The following is a 20,442-nucleotide window of genomic DNA, read 5'->3' on the forward strand; positions in this document are numbered from 1 at the left end:
TAATTATTAGCCATTTGTATAAGGGAGGCAGCAATTTCATTCAGTAGATCCTGGAAACCTCCTTCTTTGATTCACTCCAATTTAATCAAATGTGGGATCTTTAAATGAATCAATTTAGATACTTTCTGTTGGAGTGAAGTTTGGCAACACGAAGGTGGAAGAGTTGGCTCTACTTTAGAAATGTCCAAGATTTGTTGTTTTTATACTCCGCTTGGAGTGCATCATGGAAGTCACATATAAAGTTTCAATCCATGTTTGCATTAATTTGCATAAGGAAGCTGCAGCTACTGGCAGATCCAAGTATCCAGATTTAGCATTTCTCCAGCAATGAAGAAAGTGCTTAAAAGTAACTCTTTCCTACTCCCAGACCCATGAAATTTAAATAAGTAGATGCAACTATACCTTATTATATCCAAAGGTTATTTATTTAGCTGAAAATAGCACTAAAATATTATTGTATATACCTACAGTTTGGTAGAGTGAGGTACCCTATCCCTTTAAGAGAATGCAAGTGTACTGATCATATGACAGTACTGACAAATCAGTATACAGCGCAGCCAACTGGGAGCTGTAGGTCTAGTTCTGGAGGTTTCTGAGTGAGCATGTATGAACTGGTGCTCTGCCCTAATTCTCAATAAACCACCACTGTTTATCCTTACATCAGTCTCTCCCTGTTATTGATTGCAAGCAACATTTGAGGAGAACAAAGAAAGGTATGCAGTCAGAGTTCAGTTGGCCAATGAGCTTATTTACCCAAGACATAAAATACAGTAGGTAATCACAATTCTTATTTATAATTTTTTTTAACTAAGATCATAAAAACAGATTGTCTGATCATCATCATAGTAGTGTTTGTGGGACCTTGATGAGCCCATTTCCTACATTACAGCAGTACTACACTTCAAAAGTACTTAATTGGCTGTAAAGCATTTTGGGGGACCCTGAGATTGTGAAAAACACTATATAAATGCAAGGGTTTTTTTTTTTTACAGTTTTTAAGTGGTAAAAGTGATTAGTATGGACCACCCATTAAAAATATTAAATATTTGGAATGTCACTGAGTAAGTTGCTAAATCAGTGAGTATGAAATATAAGGTCATATCCTGAGTTTTACTCATTTCCCAGGGAGGTTTTCAACAACTATAAAGCTAATTAGGTGGTTACAAATATCAGATATTCTCATTTTGAAAAAGAGTCTGATTTCAAAAAGCTGTATTATAGGATATAGTTTACTAGGAATTAGTATTCTTATTTTCCACTGCTCCTCATCCATTTCAACATCACAGCAGCATGTTACATCATATGTGTGGTGTCATGGATACCCGATCAATCTTTGAGGTAGTTTCATGGAAGGAAAAAAAACTTATTTGTTTCATAGTCACTTGAAATACTTTTAATATCTTGATACAAAATCACAGTATTCTTGCAAGTGACAAGGGGTGGGGAAAATTCTAGTAGCTTAAATAAATGAACTCTCAAAATAGAGTGACTATATATCTTGGTCCATGCCTAAAAATACAAGACCCCCAACAGCTCCGCCAATAGTCAGTTGGTACTAAACTTCCCAGTGTGAATAACAGGGAAAATATCTCAAAATAAAATTGTTACATGTTCACTCTTTGTTCATATATTTCTTTCATGCTTGGTGTCAAAGATAGCTCAGATAAACAAGCCTCCCTAGAAACTGTAATGTGATTTAACATGCACAATATTCAGTAATATAGTATTGCCTAAGGGATGTGCAGGTGCCCTTGTTAATGTAATAGTCATTAAATTAATACAAGCCCCTTGTGTCTTCCTAGTTCTATGATAGCAGAAGAATAAATACCATCAGGCCACGAAACTCAGGCTCTAAACTACAAATCAGGTTTAATAATATTGATTAGGTTGTGGTAGAAAATTGATGCAACAGCTTTCACTATTTCCAGAACATTGCATTTGCACCACATTGTATATGCAAAACTCACAAAGGACATGGACTTTTCACTAACTTTGAGTAAAACTAAACCTGGGTGTCGTACATTAGGTTTAGTCTAACCTTCGCCGAACCTCAACCTCGATGAACACTGCTCATTTTGCAATACACACCTTTCTATCTTTAAGATACAGGAAAGATCACTGCTGTAGGTCAATCAAACTTATCAAATTAAAGTGATGATTTCCAGAACACCTCCCAGGTGTGTGACCCCTGCCCACTATTTTGCATTTCCCAGCATTTTAAATGGACTGATTTGAGTATAAAACAAGCAGTCTGTGCTAAATGGTTTCGCTATCAAAATACATTTACATGGGAATAATACTTTTGAAGTGACATTTTGCATTCCTGACAGTGATATGTATCATCTCTGTCCTGTAGAAAACATTAAGAACGAGAAACCAGATTGCTGGGTGATTCTCACTCAGCAGGCAGTAATGAAATTTAAAATGAACAACCTCATCTCATAAATAGATTATATATATATACACACACACAGACACACACAGACAGACTTTTCATGGTTTGCAATGTGCTAACATCTATTCATCACACAGATCAGGTAAATTAATATTTCTGGATATGCACACACATTTGCCAGAAAAATTCTTCCAGCAATACTTTCAACTGTTGCCATGGTAACTGGATCACAGCAAGTTCATATAGATTTCTTTAAAAGGGAACTTTTTTTTTACAGAAGGAGGGAGAGAAAGCAATCAGAAGCAATGAAAGAATGGAAGAAAGAATTAGAGAATGAAAGACTAGGAGAAACAAAACATGATTCATTTATTTTAACCTTCACCCATAAGTACCACAGTGGATCAACTAATGTTATGCAATAATCTTAGTTAAATTTCTTTAATTTTCAGTCTGTGCTCGGTTAGCAGCTCAGTGTTAGGGCTATTACCATTTTTCCTTTTATAGCCTTCAATGTTGAATTCAAAACTTGGGTTGGTTATAACTGTTCTCAACAGTGGGAAATGAGCAGCAGTTGGATAGTCATCTGTTTTACATCTTTAAATAGTCAAACAGAACAACTGTAGCCATGCCTATGGGGAAGGCTTGTACTCACAGCCCTTGTCTTGAGAACATGATTTCCCTCATTTAAAGGATAGGGGCAACTTTATGGAAGTCATTTTGCTTACCTTGCACCTTACTTAACTTATTTAACTGTTCTCAGCCTTCACTGCAGAATGGGAGCAGCTTATGCAACTATTATATTACCCACTGAAGAGGAACAGGAGCAGCAACACCAACACCAGCTATAGCAGGAGCAGCAACAACAGCTACAGCTAGGGTGACCATACTTCCCTATGTTGAATATAGACACCTAATAAACTTACTCATATTCAAACAAGTTTCAATGGCAATCAATCAGTGCTATGCTGTACAGCAGCTGTCTTCCCCATGGCTACATACCAATCCACAGGATAGAGGGGAGGGACACAGAGCCAAAGCTCAAACCACTCAAACAGGGTCTACAGAGGATTAGCTTCCTTGATGTAATGGAGCAACAGTGCCAGTGATGATCAAGGGCACCATAGCCCTGCATTTCTTCACCTTCAGCCCCTCCTTTCAGGCATCAGCTGGGGACATCTGCAGGATCTCACAATCTGCAGCCCTCAAACCAATTTCCCAGTTCACAAATGCCATGTTTGCCAAGGCCGCTCAATATATGCAATATGTTGACACCAATGAGGCCAATCAGACATTTGTTTCTGTTGCAGTGGCTGGTTTTCCACAGTTCGGGGGTCATAGGCTGTACACATGTGGCTATCAAGGAGCCATCAGAAAATCCTAGAGTTTTCATCAATTGAAAGGGATTTCACTCCCTCCATGTGCAGGTTGTTTGCGATCATTATAAATGTATCAATTAGTTTAAAAGTTTAAAACTTTAAAAGTTTCTCATTATAAGTTTGCTTCTCAAGAGCAATTAGGAATGAGCAACAAATACTGGTCTTGCCAGCGAAGCATACATCCCTTGAAAGAATAAAAAGATCCACTCATGTGCAAGGTTTCCTGGAAACTGCCATGACTCCTACGCACTAGTTAAGTCTACAGTAGGTGTTGGCACCTCCAAGCAGATTGAGTAGGTGGCTCCTTGAAGACAAGGGCTACCTTCTGAAGACCTGGCTGATGACACCAGTGTCAGCAGCCCTGCCAATGATGCTGAAGAGAGGCACAACAGCAGCCACATCATCACAAGATTGATCACTGAGCAAGTTGTTGGATTGCTGAAAATGAGATTCAGATGCCTTGACAGATCTGGGGGCAGGCTCTACAGTTTGCACAAGGAAAGGTATCGAGAATGGTGGTGGTCTTCTGTGCCTTGTCCAGCATGGCATTGCAGAGAGGAATGGAGCTGCAGGAGGATGAAGGTGTAAGCTGCTCGGCATCTTCCTGCAACGTGGAGGACAAGGATGAGCAGGAACTGAGGAAAAAGGAGCATCTGGGCTGGATGGCTACAGCTACACATCTGGCTGCCAGAGAAGCCTGTGATGGCCTCAGAGGCACAGTTCAAATAACATAAAGCACAAAGCCATATGGCACTGAATATTCTGGTCCACCATCCACAGCCCCAGCACAAAGCATTTCCACATTGATAAAACCACTGCATTCCAAGCACACAGTTTGCACTCTACCCTGGGCATACCATTTTGATGAAGCCTTTTGTCTATTGAAGAATTGGAAGACGGCACCACATATAAAACCTTTCCTCATTCACTATTTCACAAATGAAATAACACTGACATAACTACAAACACCCAAGTGAACCCCCTTGTGCAACTAAGAAGTCTTCCTCTTTGGCTTTCTATTGCTCTTAAGTAGTGCTACCATTGTAGCTTTGGCAGAGCTAGAGGCAGGCTGCTCACTCCCCTGCTCTGACACATGAGATGCTCATGGAAGATATTCCCTCTGTTTTGGAGCCTGTCCAAGATTCATCAAAGACTGCCCCACCTACACTTGTGCAGACTTGGACATTAGGGTAGGAGGCAATGTGTGGGCCTCTGTCTTTTCTTTATTCTTTCATGGGATGAGGGCATCACTGGCGAGACCAGCATTTGTTGCCCTTGCACAGAATAGCTTGCTAGGCCATTTCAGAGGGCAATTAAGAGTCAACCATGTTGCTGTGAGTCTGGAGTCATATGTAGGACAGGCTCAGGTAAGGAGGGCAGATTTCCTTCCCTGAAGAGCATTAGTGAACCAATGGCTTTTTATAACAATCAATGATAGCTGAAGTGGTCACCATTACTGAGACTAGCTTTATATTCCTGATTTTATTAGTTGAATTTAAATTCAACCAGATTCCGTGGGAGGGATTTGAACTCATGTTTCAGAGAATTAACTGAATTACTAGTCCAGTGACATTACCACTGTGCCACAACATCCGAGGTGAGTGGAGAAGGCATAAGAAGTGAAAGTGCCTTGGGAATAGTCCCCACTTCCACGTGCCCACCTATGCTCCTCTGCTAGCAGTGCGCTGGAGAGCAATGGATGCATATCTGTAAGGCGTGAAGTGGTCATGATTAGGCTTTTTTCCATCCAGTGCCAGATAGAATGTGCATGTCATTGCTGATGACAGGCATGTACTTGGTGGCCTGTCGCAATTGATGGTCATTCTCTCCATGAAGGTGAACATCAGAGCAAATAACTCAGACATTACGACACTCAAATTTGAGATTGACTCCTCCAAGCTCTCTGCAAGGATGAGCATGGCCTCAGGAAGTACTAACAGCGCTACAGACTTTTCCCAGTGCTGTTCCAGAAATTCCCTCCTTCCTCTTGTGCCCAGCTGAGCAGAACTTGGAATGTTCTGCTCCCTCTGATGGGGAATCTCCACTGTTCTCCCTGAATCCTACACCTACTCCTGATCAGATGTGATGTTTGTCTCACCATTGCTACGACCTGGTGAGGAGGAGTGAGCTGGCTCCCCTTTTATTCAACCCCCTCAGTTGGTTACAAAGGTTTGTTTTTTTACATTTCTTTCCCCCATTGATACCTTTTCCAGTCCAAATCTATCTACTTTTAAACAAGGAGCCAATCAAACCAAGTTTTCTTGAGTCAAAGAGTTAGTTTATTAGTTACTAAAACCTGTGAAAAAATAATAAAAGACACAGCAGCACACACACATATCAGAAAATTAGAGTCCAAATAAAAGTTAAAAGAAGATATGAGTAAGTCCTTTTCTTGTCAGTGAGGTGTAGAATGTGAAACGTTATGGCCGTTGAAACTAGGTGGTTTCCAGTAGAATTCTGGAGTTGCCTTTGTTCAGGTCTGCACACTGTTGAAGAGACACTTTTTGCTTCGAGAGAGAGAGAGAGAAAGAGAGAGGGAGATCGATCTATCTTTCCTACTCTTTTTCAGCAGAGTTCTTAGATGACTGTCATGTTTCTGTCTTCTTGCTTGTCCCCTTTTTCTCCGCTTGGCAGAGCCAGTTTTAAAGTCATTTCTGTATATTACTGGAAAGGAATTCAATTGGCATGTCTTGCATCCATTGTTGTAGTAATCCAGTTTTTTTTATTCTTTCATCTCAGAAACCTTTTGACATTTTTTTTAAAGATATAAATCAACAGGAGCTGGGGTTATTTTGTCCTCCATAGGGGGTTTTAAATGTCTGATGACTATCTGATCGAACCCCAGCATTTTGCATCCTTAACACCTTCCTTTCAAGAGTCTTTGTTTGAAATAGACTTGGTTACCACCCAGCCCCTGCCCCAACCCCACAGGTGTGAAATTCCATGTGACAGGTCTGCAATGCAATTTATATAGACTTTCCAGAGAAGTAGTCAACTTTATAGTGTCAGACATCAGGTGATTGCTGGTATCCATCTTTGGTCAATGAATTTACCTGTATGTTTTTAAAAAAAACAGGTCTTCTTTAAACAGTTCAATATGTCTGTGGTTAACTGAAGTTGTAGGTCGCTCTCACTCCGTCACAGTTTTTCCGTCATTGTGACACCAGGTGACATCTAACTGTTTCTATTCCTGTCCACACCAGGGCACGTGTTTCTGCAGTGGTTAGGGATACACTTGAATGCTCCCTCAGAGTATGCGCCTTTCTTTGAGGATTCCTCAGCCTCTTCATGCTCCATTGCTCCCTCACCTGAGACCTGTGGGAGTTGAAAGACATTAATTAGAACAGGCATGTGGAAAAGTTTCAACATCAACATAGTGCAGATCTTGGTATTTCAGTCAGTCATGATTACAATCACAAAAGAATGATTAAAACATGCCAAATAGCAACAACATATCAAAATCTGCTGTGGCTTTGCTCTCCATCACCTACTACCAGTGCCCATACCACTCTGCTGAACTCCAATGAGGTGTTCTCCACAGCGATATCAGGGTGGCTGTGCCTGCAGGCCTCAGCCTCTTCCTGGAGCTGAGAGTTCTCTTCTGCAATGACAGTAGGATGAAATGACAAAAGTTTTTGAAGCTGACAGAGAGATGGGCATATAAATGAGTGTGTGTGTCAATTTTTGCTGTTTGTCTATCTGCCTGAAGATTGAGGCATGAGAGAAGCTGTAAGGCGTGTCGGTCAGAACAGTGCTGCAAGAGGTCTTCAGGAGAATGGAGGGAATTCATAGAGTGCTTGTTGGCTGCACTTCCTCCAGTCAGGACAAGTGAATTTTCCTACAGCCATTCTGGCCCTTGCCAGGGTCCTATTAAATGCAGAGCACTTCATGTCGTTATCAAGCCTGCACTCTTTAATTGGTTGGGAAACCTGGAAGCAGGGTGTTAATGCCGTGGCTCAGTTAAAAGGGCCACAGTAAAGCACGCACCACATTCCTAAGGGTTCCCAAACCACTTTTTTTTATTCATTCACAGGATATGGGCTTCGCTGGCTGAGCCAGCACTTACTGCCCATCCCTAATTGCCCTCGAGAAGATGGTGGTGAGCTGCTTCTTGAGCCGCTACAGTCCAGGTGGCGTAGGTACACCCACAGTGCTGTTAGGAAGGGAGTTCCAGCATTTTGACCCAGCAACAGTGAAGGAACGGTGATATATTTCCAAGTCAGGATGGTAAGTAACTTGCAGGGGAGCTTCCAGGTGGTGGTGTTCCCATGGGTTTGGGAGGTGCTGTTTAAGGAGCCTTGGTGAATTCCTGCAATGCATCTTGCAGATGGTACACACTGCTGCTACTATGTGTCAGTGGTGGAGGGAGTGAATGTTTGTGGATGTGATGCCAATCAAGCAGGCTGCTTTGTCCTGGATGTTGTCAAACTTCTTGAGTGTTGTTGGAACTGCACTCATCCAGGCAAGTGGGGAGTATTCCATCACACTCCTGACTTGTGCCTTGTAGATGGTGGACAGGCTTTGGGAAGTCAGGAGGTGAGTTACTCGTCACAGGATTCCTAGCCTCTGGCCTGCTCTTACAGCCACAGTATTTATATAACTAGTCCAGTTCGGTTTCTGGTCAATGTAACCCCCAGGATGTTGATAGTGGGGAATTCAGCGAAGGCAATGCCATTGAACATCAAGTGGTGATGTTAGATTTTCTCTTGTCGGATATGGACAATGCCTGGCATTTGTGTGGCGCAAATGTCACTTGCCACTTGTCATCCCAAGCCTGGATATTGTCCAGGTCTTGCTGCATTTGGACAGGGACTGCTTCAGTATTATCATCAGTATTATGCTTCAGCATTACCTCATTATTGGTCCCACCATTGTATCTGGGACTAATTAAAATTTCGTCAAGGTGAAAGGAATATCTGTACAAATTCTGACATTTGATTACAGTGTAAAGAACCTGGAAAAAAGCAGCTTCATTTACAGAATTGTAGACAAGCAGGTTCAGTAATGTGATCCTGATCTCACTGTGATGGCTTTCCCCTGTTAACAGCTGAAAGCAAAGACTTCTTGCAACACTGCTCAAGGTGTATGCAATATGAACAGGGAACAGGAGCAGAATATAATTGAAGATTTAATTAACATAATTAAGGCTAACAGCAGCCTCATCTGGCTTTTTTTTAAATTAATTCAACTGATGTGGGTTTCACTGGCATTTATTATCATTCCTAATTGGATACAGGAGAGATTTGTTAGAATGGTTCCAGGGTTGAGGGATTACAGTTACATGGATTGACTGGAGAAGCTGGGGTTGCTCTCTTTCGGGCAGAGAAGGCTAAGAGAAGATTTGATAGAGGTGTTTAAAATCATGAAAATACAGAATTAAAAAGCATGAAGCTTTCCAATGGCTGAAGGGTCAATAATTAGAGGGCAGAGATTTATGGTGACTGGCAAAGGAGCCAGAGGTTCCATAAGAAAAAACTTTCTTAGGCAGAGTATTTAGTATTTGGAAGGAACTGTCCGGTAGGATGGTGGAAATAGGTTCAATACTTGATTTCAAAATGGAATTAGGTAAATACTTGAAGGAGAAAAATGCAGGTCATTGGCAAATAATATTGGGTGTGACTAACCAATTGTTCTTCAAAATGGATAGTCCAAATTTGATGAGCCAAATGACCTCCTTTTGTGCTATATAATATTGGCCTGCAAGCAACAACCTTGTCAATGTAATAGACTAATATAAGGTAAAGCAGAAGTTAAAATAGATCCAACAACACAGAAGAAACTTGACACCATCCAGAACAAAGCAACCCACTTGATTATCACCCATCCACCACTTTAAGTATTCACACCCTCTATCACTGATGCAAGTTGGTTACACACCAACATACGTAACACATGACTTAAGAGAAGTAGTAAGCCACTCGGTCCTCGAGGCTGCTCTGCCATTTCATAAGATCACAGCTTACCAGATTGTGGTCTCAACGCCACCATCCTGCCTAACCCCAATAGCCTTTAATTCCCTTGTTAGTCAAGAATCTATCTATACCTGTCTTAAAAATATTCAATGACCTTGCATCTACCTCTCTCTAGAGAAAAGAGTTCTAAAGACTTACGACCCTCAGAGAAAAAAATTCTCCTCATCACTGTCTTAAATAGGAGACCCTTTATTTTTAAACTGCACCCCCTAGTTCTGGCCTTTCCCACAAGGAGCAGCATCCTTTCAGCATCCACTCTGTCAAGTCCCTTGGGTCTTATATTTTTCAGTAAGATCACCTCACATTCTTCTAAACTCCAATGGATACAGGCTTAACCTGCCCAATCTTCCCTCATAAAATAACACGATGCACCTCCCCAACCCAATCCCAGGTATCAATCAAGTGAACCTTTTCAGAACTGCTTCTAATGCAATTGTGTCCTTTCTTAAATATGGAGACCAAAACTGTACACATTATTACAGATGTGATCTCACCAATGCCCTGTACAACTATAGCAAAACATCCCTACTTTTATATTCCATTCCCCTTGCAATAAAGTATAACATTCCATTTGTCTCCCTAATCACTTGCTGTACCTGCCAACTAACTTTCTGTGATTCATGTACCAGGACACCCAGAGTTCTGTAATCTCTCTCCATTTAGATAATATGCTGCATTTTCCCACAGTATATTCTATCTGCCAAATTTCTTCCCACTCACTTAACCTATCTATATCCCTTTGCAGACCCCTTATGCCTTCTTTACAATTTACTTTCCTATCTATCTTTGTCTCATCAGCAATTTAACAATATATTTTGTTCCTTCATCCAACTCATTGATATAGATTATAAATAGTTAAGGCCCAGCAATGATCCCTGTGGCACTCCACTCATTACATCTTGCCAACCAGAAAATGACCCATTTATGCGTACTCTCCATTTCCTGTTAGCTAACCAGCCCTCTATCCATGCTGGTTGTTACCCCCTACACCATGAACTGTTAATTTGTGTAGTAACCTTTGATGTAGCACTTTGTCAAATGTCTTCTGGCAATCTAAATACACCACATGGTGGCATAGTGGTATTGTCACTGGACTAATAATCCAAAGACCCAGGGTAATGCTCTGGGGACTTTGGTGAAATTTGAATTCAATAAAAATCTGGAATTAAAAGTCTAATGACCACAAAACCATTGCTGATTGTTGAAAGAACCCATCTGGCTTTCTAACGTCCTTTGGGGAAGGAAATCTGCTGACATCACCTGATCTGACCTACATGTGACTCCAGACCCACAGCAATTTGATTGACACGTAAGTGCCCTTTGAAGAAAGGCAATTAGGGATGGGCAATAAATGACAGCGTAACCAATGATGCTCACATTCCATGAAAGAACTTAAAAAAACATCCACATGTTCCCCTTTATCCCCGTTACTGGTTACTTCCTCAAAGAACTCTAATGAATTTGTCAAACACAACTTCTCTTTCACAAAACCCGACTGTGCCTGATTGCACTGAGATTTTCTAAGTGCCCAGTGATAACCTCATCAATAATAGATTGGAGCATATTCCCCATGACAGATGTTAAGCTAACTGGGCTGTGGTTTCCTGGGGATTTCTGTTCCCTACTTTCTTGAACAGAGGGTTACCTCACTATTTTCCAAACTGTTGGGACCTTTCCAGAATCTAAGGATATGTTGGAAAATTAAAAACAATGCATCTACTATCTCAGCAGCCATTTCTTTTAAGGCCCTTGGATGAAGTCCATCAGCACCTGTGGACTTGTCAGCTTTTAGTTCTAATGGCCGGGATTTTCTGCGCCCGTCGATGTCCAGCCCGTTCGGTGGCATCAACGGACAATATGGCGAGAAGGCCAAAAATCGAGTTTGCAACGTCATGAAACCAGTTTGCGATTGTCCACTCCTCCCACCTAGAGCGGGCTGCATTCGCCACCATCGCTCATCAAGAACCTCATTGTAATACGTCTGCATATCATTATAAGGCCAGCCCGCCAGACTCATCCCCCTCCGCTGGATCATCCACCCACACCATGGGAAAACACGCCAACGTGTTTCACAACAGCATCTATAAGGCGTGTACTTGGTGGGCTTCAATTCACTCGGGACTTCAAGGTTTGTTTGCCTATCTTGCTTCAGTCAGCACTTGCAGTCATCAGTGCCAGGTTTCACAAACAGCACCACATCGCTTTTAGAGGAGCTCACAGGTAGGTCTCTACCTACCAGATCAGCCTTATGTGGGAGGCTTTTCAATGGCTGCAGGGCAAGGTCTTGTTTACGGAAGGGGGAGATGTGGCCTCAGGCAAGGGAAGATGCTGCAGATGACAGCTGTAATGGGGAAGGAGGGTATCCCAGGGTGTGTGTGGGGGAGCACATGTTGATCTGTGCAAGTGGCCTCAAGTTGGTGAGGGCTGAGGAGGCAGTCTCCAGAGATGAGGCCAGATGAACATGTGAGGGTTTGTGTGTGAGAATGGGTAGTGAGGCCCCTTGAGCTGGCAGAGAGTGAGATGCCAGTGAATGTGTAATAGGCTTGAGTGAGAGAGTTTAGAATGGTGAGATGGTTGCCATACCCTGGCTGCACAGATGAAATCATTCATCCTCTATCTGCACTGGATGACCAACCTCTTTTGTGCAACAATGGCACTGATCACCGCTGCCATCACCTACACACCAGAGTGGTAATGTAGCTGCCCCTCTTGTGGCCAGAGCAGGGGAAGAGGACATCACAGTGGGCCTCCACAGAGTCCAAAAGGTGCTCGAGGGCTACAGTCTTCTTGCCAGTCAAGGCTATGTCTCCTTTGCTGCAGTCCTGTGGTGCTCTGCATGATGAAGCAGTGAGGTGATGGCATGGCAGGCAAATGAGAGCCCACCCACCCTCGGAAATGGTGTGTTTCCCGAATTCATATGTAATGCGGTGGGTTTGGGACGATACGGCATGAAAACCCATCATCACAGCCAACTAGCAGTCCAAAGGCAGCTGGAGATTTGGGAACCCTACCACCTCTAAGTACGCCTCAAAGTTACAAACCACCCTGATGTGAAAATATTGTGCCATTCCTTCATTTTTACTGGGTTAAAATCTTGGAACTCCCTTCCAAACAGCATTGTGGGAGGACCTTCAGCATATGGACTGCAAGATATCAGTTTACCATCACCACCTTCTCCAGAGAAATTAAAGATGGGCAATAAGTGCTAGCCTTGCCAGTGACGCCACATTTTATGAGTGAGTAAATAAATATAACATAGAAATGGTTGCTGCCCCATATCTGTAAGACTATCCTTATAAATGGAGAATATCCTGCAACACATGAACCACATCAGATCTATTGGAATAATAGCCATGTCCTATTGTATTACTACAAAGGCTTTAATTAAAAAACTTGTTATACTTTTTAGAATTTTATTGTGTGCTCTCCTAACTATCTTTTCTGTGATGAAAATAAATTCAATTCTGCAATTCTCATTCGCCTCCTACATCTTACTATTATCTTAGTCTCCATATGGCATTGCCTTCATGATGAGATACCTAAAGAAAAGACTTGCACTTCCTTGGCATTTTATCAAGTCTTCAGAAACATTTCAAAGAAAAGACCTACTTGCCATTCAGCTGATTGCTGTTTATTCCTGTCGCAAATTGTTCCGTTTGTCTACATAGGAGCAGACGCTATCAAATTAAAGTTGTCATTATGCCGCTGTACTGCCATGCTAGCGATACTGACTCCCAATACAAAGAAAAAAAATTTAAAACTTGCATTTATATGACATCTTTCACTACCACGGGATGTCCTAAAGTGCTTAACAGCCAATTAAGTACTTATGAAGAGCTGCCAGTTTTGTAATCCATACACACTCAATACCCCTGGCAATAAAACCAAAGAAAATCTGCCAGGTTTGCTAAGGCTGACCTTTGTTAAAAAAGAGAATGGTCCTAGCCAGCAACGAAACCAAATCCAACAATCTTAGTTTGGAGCTGCAGCTGACTGTGCTTGGCTCTGTTGTGAGGCAGCGATACTGTCACTGCAATCCAGTAGAACAAAAACAGCTTCATCCATGATATATAAAGACACTTCTGAGAAGTATGCTAAGGTTTTCTTGTTTGCAGTCTGCAAAGCGTGAACCCTAATTCTATTGGTCTGGGCAAGTTTCAAATAAAGGTTCCGGGAATGAAAGCACAATTTTCAGGTATCCTGCCAGGTACATTGATGTCCTCTTTCATTTTCAATGGGAGTGGTCTGCTGCCATATGTTAGTGTCAGTACTTTTTACTCTGTATGTGGTCCCAGTCTGTCTGGTGAAGCTAGTTGTCCAGGAAAGTGAGAAGGACTTGTTCCATCATTTATCTTGCCTCAATGATTAATCCATCACTAAAGTGCTGTGACATGCCCACAAAGGAAACATGCTTCAAGCCACATCAACAGTGATCACTGTTACAACCAAATCAGATTAAGGAGCAACCAAACACTCATATGGCAATGTATCTTCACATTTATCAGGCCAACAGAGATAGACAAAATACCTATGCACACATAAAATGTGCCGTTAGTTGGTCTACTAGTTACAAGACATGTTACCATAAGTAAATAATTATTTAACTTATTCGTAAGCACAGGCTTGGCCCTTTTGCCACATGAAGAATTTTCTTGGATAAATTTGGACCAATGTGATGACAGCAGAATTGGCAGGGTGCAGAGCACCATGGGAGTGACCCGGGGAGCTTAGTTAAAAGACACAGCAGAGAGTGTTGTTGTTTTGAGACTTGGAGGGAAGTTATTGATGTTCTCCAGAGGTTATTATTAGGATAACCAGATTTTCATAGATTATTGACATGGACTTGGACATAAAGAGCATAATTTCGAAGTTTACCAATAACATAAAACTCAGAAATGGAGTAAAGAATGAGGAAGATAGCAACAGGCAGGCTGGAGAAATGGGCAGATTTGTGGTGGATGAAATTTAACGCAGGGAAGTTTAAAGTGGTACAGTTTTGGTGGGAAGAATGAGAAGAAGCAATTTGAACTAAATGTGTTAACATTTTAAGAAGTTTTAAGGAGGTGGAGCTACAAAGAGACTGGGGGCGTATGGGAGTTGCAAGACAAGTTGAGAAGGTTGTTAAAAAAATCATATGGGATCCTTGGCTTTATTAATAGATACATAGAGTACAAAAGCAAGGAAGCAATGCTAAACCTTTAGAAAACACCAGTTGGGCCTCAGCTGGGGTATTGAGCAGGGTACTTTAGGAAGAATGCCAAGGCCTTTCAAGAAGGCACAGAAGAGATTTATTAGGACGGTAACAGCGATGAGGGACTTCAGTTACGTGGACAGGCTAGAGAAGCTGGGATTGCTCTCCTTAGAGTAGACAAAGTTAAGAAGAAATTTGATAGAGGTGCTCAAAATCTTGAATGGTTTTGATAAAATAAGTGAGGGAGAAATTGTTTCCAGTGGCGGGAGGATGGGTAACCAGAAGACACAGATTTAAAGCGGTTGGCTAAAGAGTCATGAGTGCCAGGAAGACATTTTTTAAACAAACCAAGTTGTTATCAGGAAATGCACTGCCTGAAAGTTAGTGGAAATAAATTCAATTGTAACTTTCAAAAGGGAGTTGGATGACTACCTGAAGGGTACACTGATAGGGCTATGGGAAAAGAGCAGGGTAGTGGGGCTAATTGGATTGCTGCTTTAAAGAACTGGCAAAAATATGATGGGCCAAATGGTCTCTTTCTATTCTGCATTATTCTATGATTCAATGAAAGAGCACTTCAGGTGAACACCATTTCATTCTTTTGTCTTTATGACCGCTGCTTTCTTTCATTCATGGTAAGAAATAGGAACAACTTGTATTGAAAACATACCTAAAGGATGAACTATTCCAGAAGAAAGAACAAATTGCCTAGATCCACTGTGAAGAATTATATTAAATGAACATTCATTTGATGTAAGCATGGGATATTGTTCCCATAATATTGGAACAACACCAACAAATTCTGGTAACCTGCACCATCTATAAGAGGATAGGTTAATGTTTCTGGGAAGTCATGCAATGTTATACTGGATTTATTTCACATGTGCGCAGACGTACAACACACAGTGCTCTGGGCACTTTCTCACGACTGAAATATACCTGTAAAGCACAGCTTTTGATGCAGTATTATGTTAAATCCTTTGTAATTCTGTTTTAGAATAGCAAAAAAAAAATCACTGCATCTTCCCAAGAATCATTTGTACACACATTCTGCTGGGATGACATTACAATCATCTCCTTCAGCCTTCAATGTCACTTAAACTCTACTTATAACTGTCAAAACCATTGCTTTCATTTTACAAAGACAGCAGGAAATGACTATAATGCTGTTGCTTAATCACTAGATTTTATGCCACATATACCCCATTTGGTTTTTGCCTGTAATTGCTGTTATTTGAACACCTCAAGTAATTTATGATTTGATTCATTCCAAATTGCTCACAAATTTAGTCGTATTTTTGTATCATGTGCAAAATAAATGATCGGAAACAATGCAACTTTTAAACTTTAAAAAAAATATTGCATGTTTTTAATGTACATAGCAGCATGAAGATTCAAAATTAAACTGCTGCAACTTCAGGATCTAATGCCCTAATGGTACTCTGTTGCTTTCAAGTTCTTGAACAAAACATTGTTCCAATTGGTGAAGAGGGGCTAATAGTTGCAATGAAGCAAAATCCAGTGTGTGGTTGGAGTTTGCATCCTTGAAATTCCTGGGCTTGGGAATAAGCTGCAGCATTGTAAACTTATCAGGCTGTGGCCATAATTTGGGGAGAAACTAAGCACCACTGAATTCCCAATCCTTTTCTTAGAAAAAATTCATCAGAAGTCATTAGATATGAAAGAAAATGGCAAGGGTAGACAGCACCAAGGTATTCAGCAAAGCAATAGAAATTTAGCCTCCTCACAGTAGAGAATGGCATACTTTGAGGACAAAATACAGTCTGTTATATTGTGGGATGTACACATAAATTGCAGTGCTCAGATATAAGGAGTGTTTGGGGCCCTACACAGTGTTCTGGGAAGAGGTGAATAGACAAACATTGCAGATGTTGCAGTTGTATCAAAAAGTGCCTGGAAAAAAGTGGCTCTATAAACTGGTGGAAGAGTGAAGGAGACATTCCTGGAAAGAAGGATCGAAGTTCATAAAATCACTTATGTTTAAGGGTGTAATTTCTAAAATGACAGAACGTGCCTTCAAATTAACGTCCATTTTAAATGGAGACTCAAGAAATTCAATGTAATCCCAGTAAAGCCTGGGCAATGACACCAATAAATGCTTTATATACATTTTTGCTTAAATTCTGAAAACTTAAGACTGCTGCATAAAGCAACCTATAGGCCTTGGTGTACGAAATGGGGCAGTGCGGGAAATACTTCTCACATCTCCAGATTTGATCATTGCAATATTCTTCTAGGTCAGTCGCTCATTCTTCACCCTCTCTAAACTTCATCTTGTCCAAAACACCACTTCCATAGTCTGTGTTACATTTAGCTTACCCATCTCTGCTGTCCTCACTAATATAAATTGGCTTCAAGTCCCCAATATCTCAAATTTAAAATGGTCATCCACGTGTTTAAATCCCTCCATAGCCTCACCCTCCCAACTCTGGAATCTCCTCCAGTTCAGTAAGCCCTTTTACCTCAAATTTTTTCAGACTCTTGCCTCATGTGATCTCCTGCCCTCTGTTTGTCCGATCATTGGCAGTCATTCCATCTGCTTCCTAGGCCTCATTCTCCGAAATTCCCTCCTTAAACCTCTCTTCTTTTAAGATCCTCCAAGTTTTTCATCAATTCTTCTGTCTTGGGTTCTCTCTGGCTTGGGATCCGGTGTTTTTTATTACATTTCAGTGCTGCAAATTGAGATATTTTAAGGGTGCTGTATAAATCAAATTGTTGCTCTCAATGTTACTTTAGATTATTTTTTTCCTTGCATGCTTGTGAATGAGTGAGAACATTTCCAGAAAAGTGTATAAACGCTTATTCTTGGACTGTTTTCTGCATACAAAAAATCAGCAAGAATAGAGCAAAAATGCTCCTGATTTGACAGCACAACTCTGAAGGCAGGAATCTAGTAGTTCACATATACTACAAGTTAAGCATGAATGCAAACTAGTTTCAGCTTCTGCCAACAACAGCCTTGTGAACTGCAAATTAGTTGTCAAGGCCCAAACTGACTAGGAAGTGAAATGCAGCAAAACTATCTCCTTCAGGGAGTCTCATTCTGTTTCACCAAAGCTGGGCCCTGACTCAGGAATGAAGCTACATTCACAGTATAGCTGCAGCATCCTTGTGAAAGCAGAACCACTTTGCACATACGTCACAATTTTAGTATGACTGTGCCCTACAGCTTCAGATCCTTTCGCTTTTAGTCATTACTTTTGCAGTTCCAAGTTAGTTAGATTTACTGTCACTGCTGACTTCCATGGTGACTGTATTTTGTTAGAAATTCTGGAATTGAATCTACTTATTAAAGTACTGTGCCAGTATTTGGCACTTGCATTGGTGATTATTGTTGGTTCTAAGGTCGTAAGTCGACTTTGGCATGTTATTGTTTGGATTGGCTGGAATATTTCAAATGTACTGGCACGTGAAACAATGCAGGGAAACTTGGCTGAAGTGAGTTACTTCCCAGCATTGCCAAACTAAAAAGTAATTTCCCAGCTTTGACAACATCATAAACACTGCCAATTTTCAAATGAGTAGAAATGGAATCGGCTAAAGAAAATGTTTTGAACAGAATCCACAGGGAAGATCCAAGAATTTTCCTCGCCCTGCAGAGATGGGTTTGGAGGCAGGAGCAGAAGGAAAATGAGAGAATCTCACTTCACCTTGCAAGTGGCGGTGTCTGACTGGCACCAACTAACCACCTGGCAGCGGTTCAATTAAGTCCCCACATCGGGTCAAATTGGGATCTTCCAGATCGCGGATGGGCCCCACACTGAGACCAAAGCTTGACTGGAGACAGCCTTGCAGTGGCAGGCCAGGACTAGTGGGTCTTCCTTTGAACTCCCTTCCCCCCAGAGCTGTGGGTGCCAGAGGGTAAAAGTGGGAGCTGCATGCCATGCTGCAGTGGGCTTCCCTCTTCACAATGACAGCCTGGCAGCAATGGTAACATCTATTTATAACTCTTCAGAGGATGCCTCCATTGAGGCACTTTCAAGATCTCCTACTTACATCAGCAGCATCCACCTCTTCCCTGTAGGGCTGCCAGTCAGACCCTTTTCCGTCATGGTGAAAATCTGGAGGATTAGGAAATGGCAGGGAAAATTGAAGAAAAGAAAATGAGTAGGCTTGAAGATGCATCTGACTAAATTCTCTCTGGTTGTGACAATCCTACAGTGTTAACAGTAACTAACTTTACAGCTAGGGCAGGCACTTCTCTCAACTGCTGTAAATTATATTTCTCCAAATTGAAAGTTCTATATAAGTGCAAATTATTGTTTGTTCTGTACTCCTTTCTGTTGGACATCACTTAAAAGAGGCACTCGGGGAAGCAAAGGCACAAAATCTATTCTGGATGGCAGAGCTTCAATATTCACTTCCAAAGTGGCTCAGTGGTACCACTACCGAGCTGGCATGGCCTGGAAGGATGTAGCTGTGACACTGGATCCATATCAGGTGGTAAATAAACCAATGCATTGGGGTAACTTACTTGACTTTATCCTCATCAACTTAACTATTGTAGACACATCTGTGCACGATAAAATCGGTAGGAGGGGATTTGTGCAAACTGAAGCTGTACGATGATGACATTCTACATTGTATAATGTTGCACGACAACAAGCTAAGAGGGGTAGGCTAAGTACAAATCCAGCAGCTCAGATTAAGGTATTCTGAGGTGTAGCTGCAGAAGAGTTGTATACCATCATAATCTGTATTCTCATGCCCCAACTCAGCCCTACTCCTCAACTGCAGTCAAACTGAGAGACCTATCATGGTTCAATGGGAATGTGAAAAGGTGTGCCAGGAACAGCAATGTTCTCCTAAAAATCAATGGATAAGAGCAAAACTCCCTCACCCTGCCACATGTAGTTGGAAATAGGCAATCGGTAGGAAGGAGGTGACTTCTTTAACAAGGCGAAGACCAGCACTTGATGACAGGAGGTGAAACTGAAGCATTTGAATGTTTCTTCAGCCAAATGTATCATGTGGATGACCCTCCTTCTGAGATTCCTACTATTAGAATATTAGTATCCAGCCAATTTAGTTCATTGTGCATGACATTAAAAAGTAGCTGACTGCATGTGATAGTGAAAGACATGGCCATTGACAACATCCTGGTTGAAATCATGAAGACCCATGTGGCAGAGCTAGCCCCCTCTGCCTAGGTCCCTTTGGACATCCAAAGCCATGCACTATGGCTGAGGGCTGCTTCTCGCCACCTCAAACACTGTTCCCAGCTGGTTGCTTGGAGGTATGCAAGAGTGGCATGAGGATGATTCTCCCTCCAATTCTTTTGCTCGGTGGGGAGGTAGCTGGTTCCTGGCAACTCTGTAAACTATCAAGAAGCTGTATATCTGAAGAAGTGCTAAACAGGAAATATCACTTCCAAGTCAGCAGGAAAGATCACTGATGTGTTTCACACCAGCACGCAGGCGACATGCACTTGGTGGCCTTCAATTTGGGGGAACTGAAGTGAGTGAGCAACAGTGCTCTCCACAGCTC

The 20,442-nt window shown here is 41.6% G+C and overlaps 1 long non-coding RNA gene across 1 annotated transcript; it reads right to left on the reverse strand.

The window, feature by feature from the left end:
- Window positions 1–2,742: 2,742 nt before the first annotated feature.
- On the reverse strand, window positions 2,743–19,021 carry LOC121293035. Its single transcript, XR_005946437.1, has 3 exons — window positions 18,952–19,021; window positions 17,418–17,627; window positions 2,743–7,086 (listed from the first exon to the last, which is right to left on the reverse strand). It is a non-coding gene; the product is annotated as an uncharacterized LOC121293035 (long non-coding RNA).
- Between the last annotated feature and the right edge of the window lie 1,421 nt (window positions 19,022–20,442).

This window comes from Carcharodon carcharias, chromosome 21 (assembly GCF_017639515.1).
Source record: "Carcharodon carcharias isolate sCarCar2 chromosome 21, sCarCar2.pri, whole genome shotgun sequence".
NCBI lineage: Eukaryota > Metazoa > Chordata > Chondrichthyes > Lamniformes > Lamnidae > Carcharodon > Carcharodon carcharias.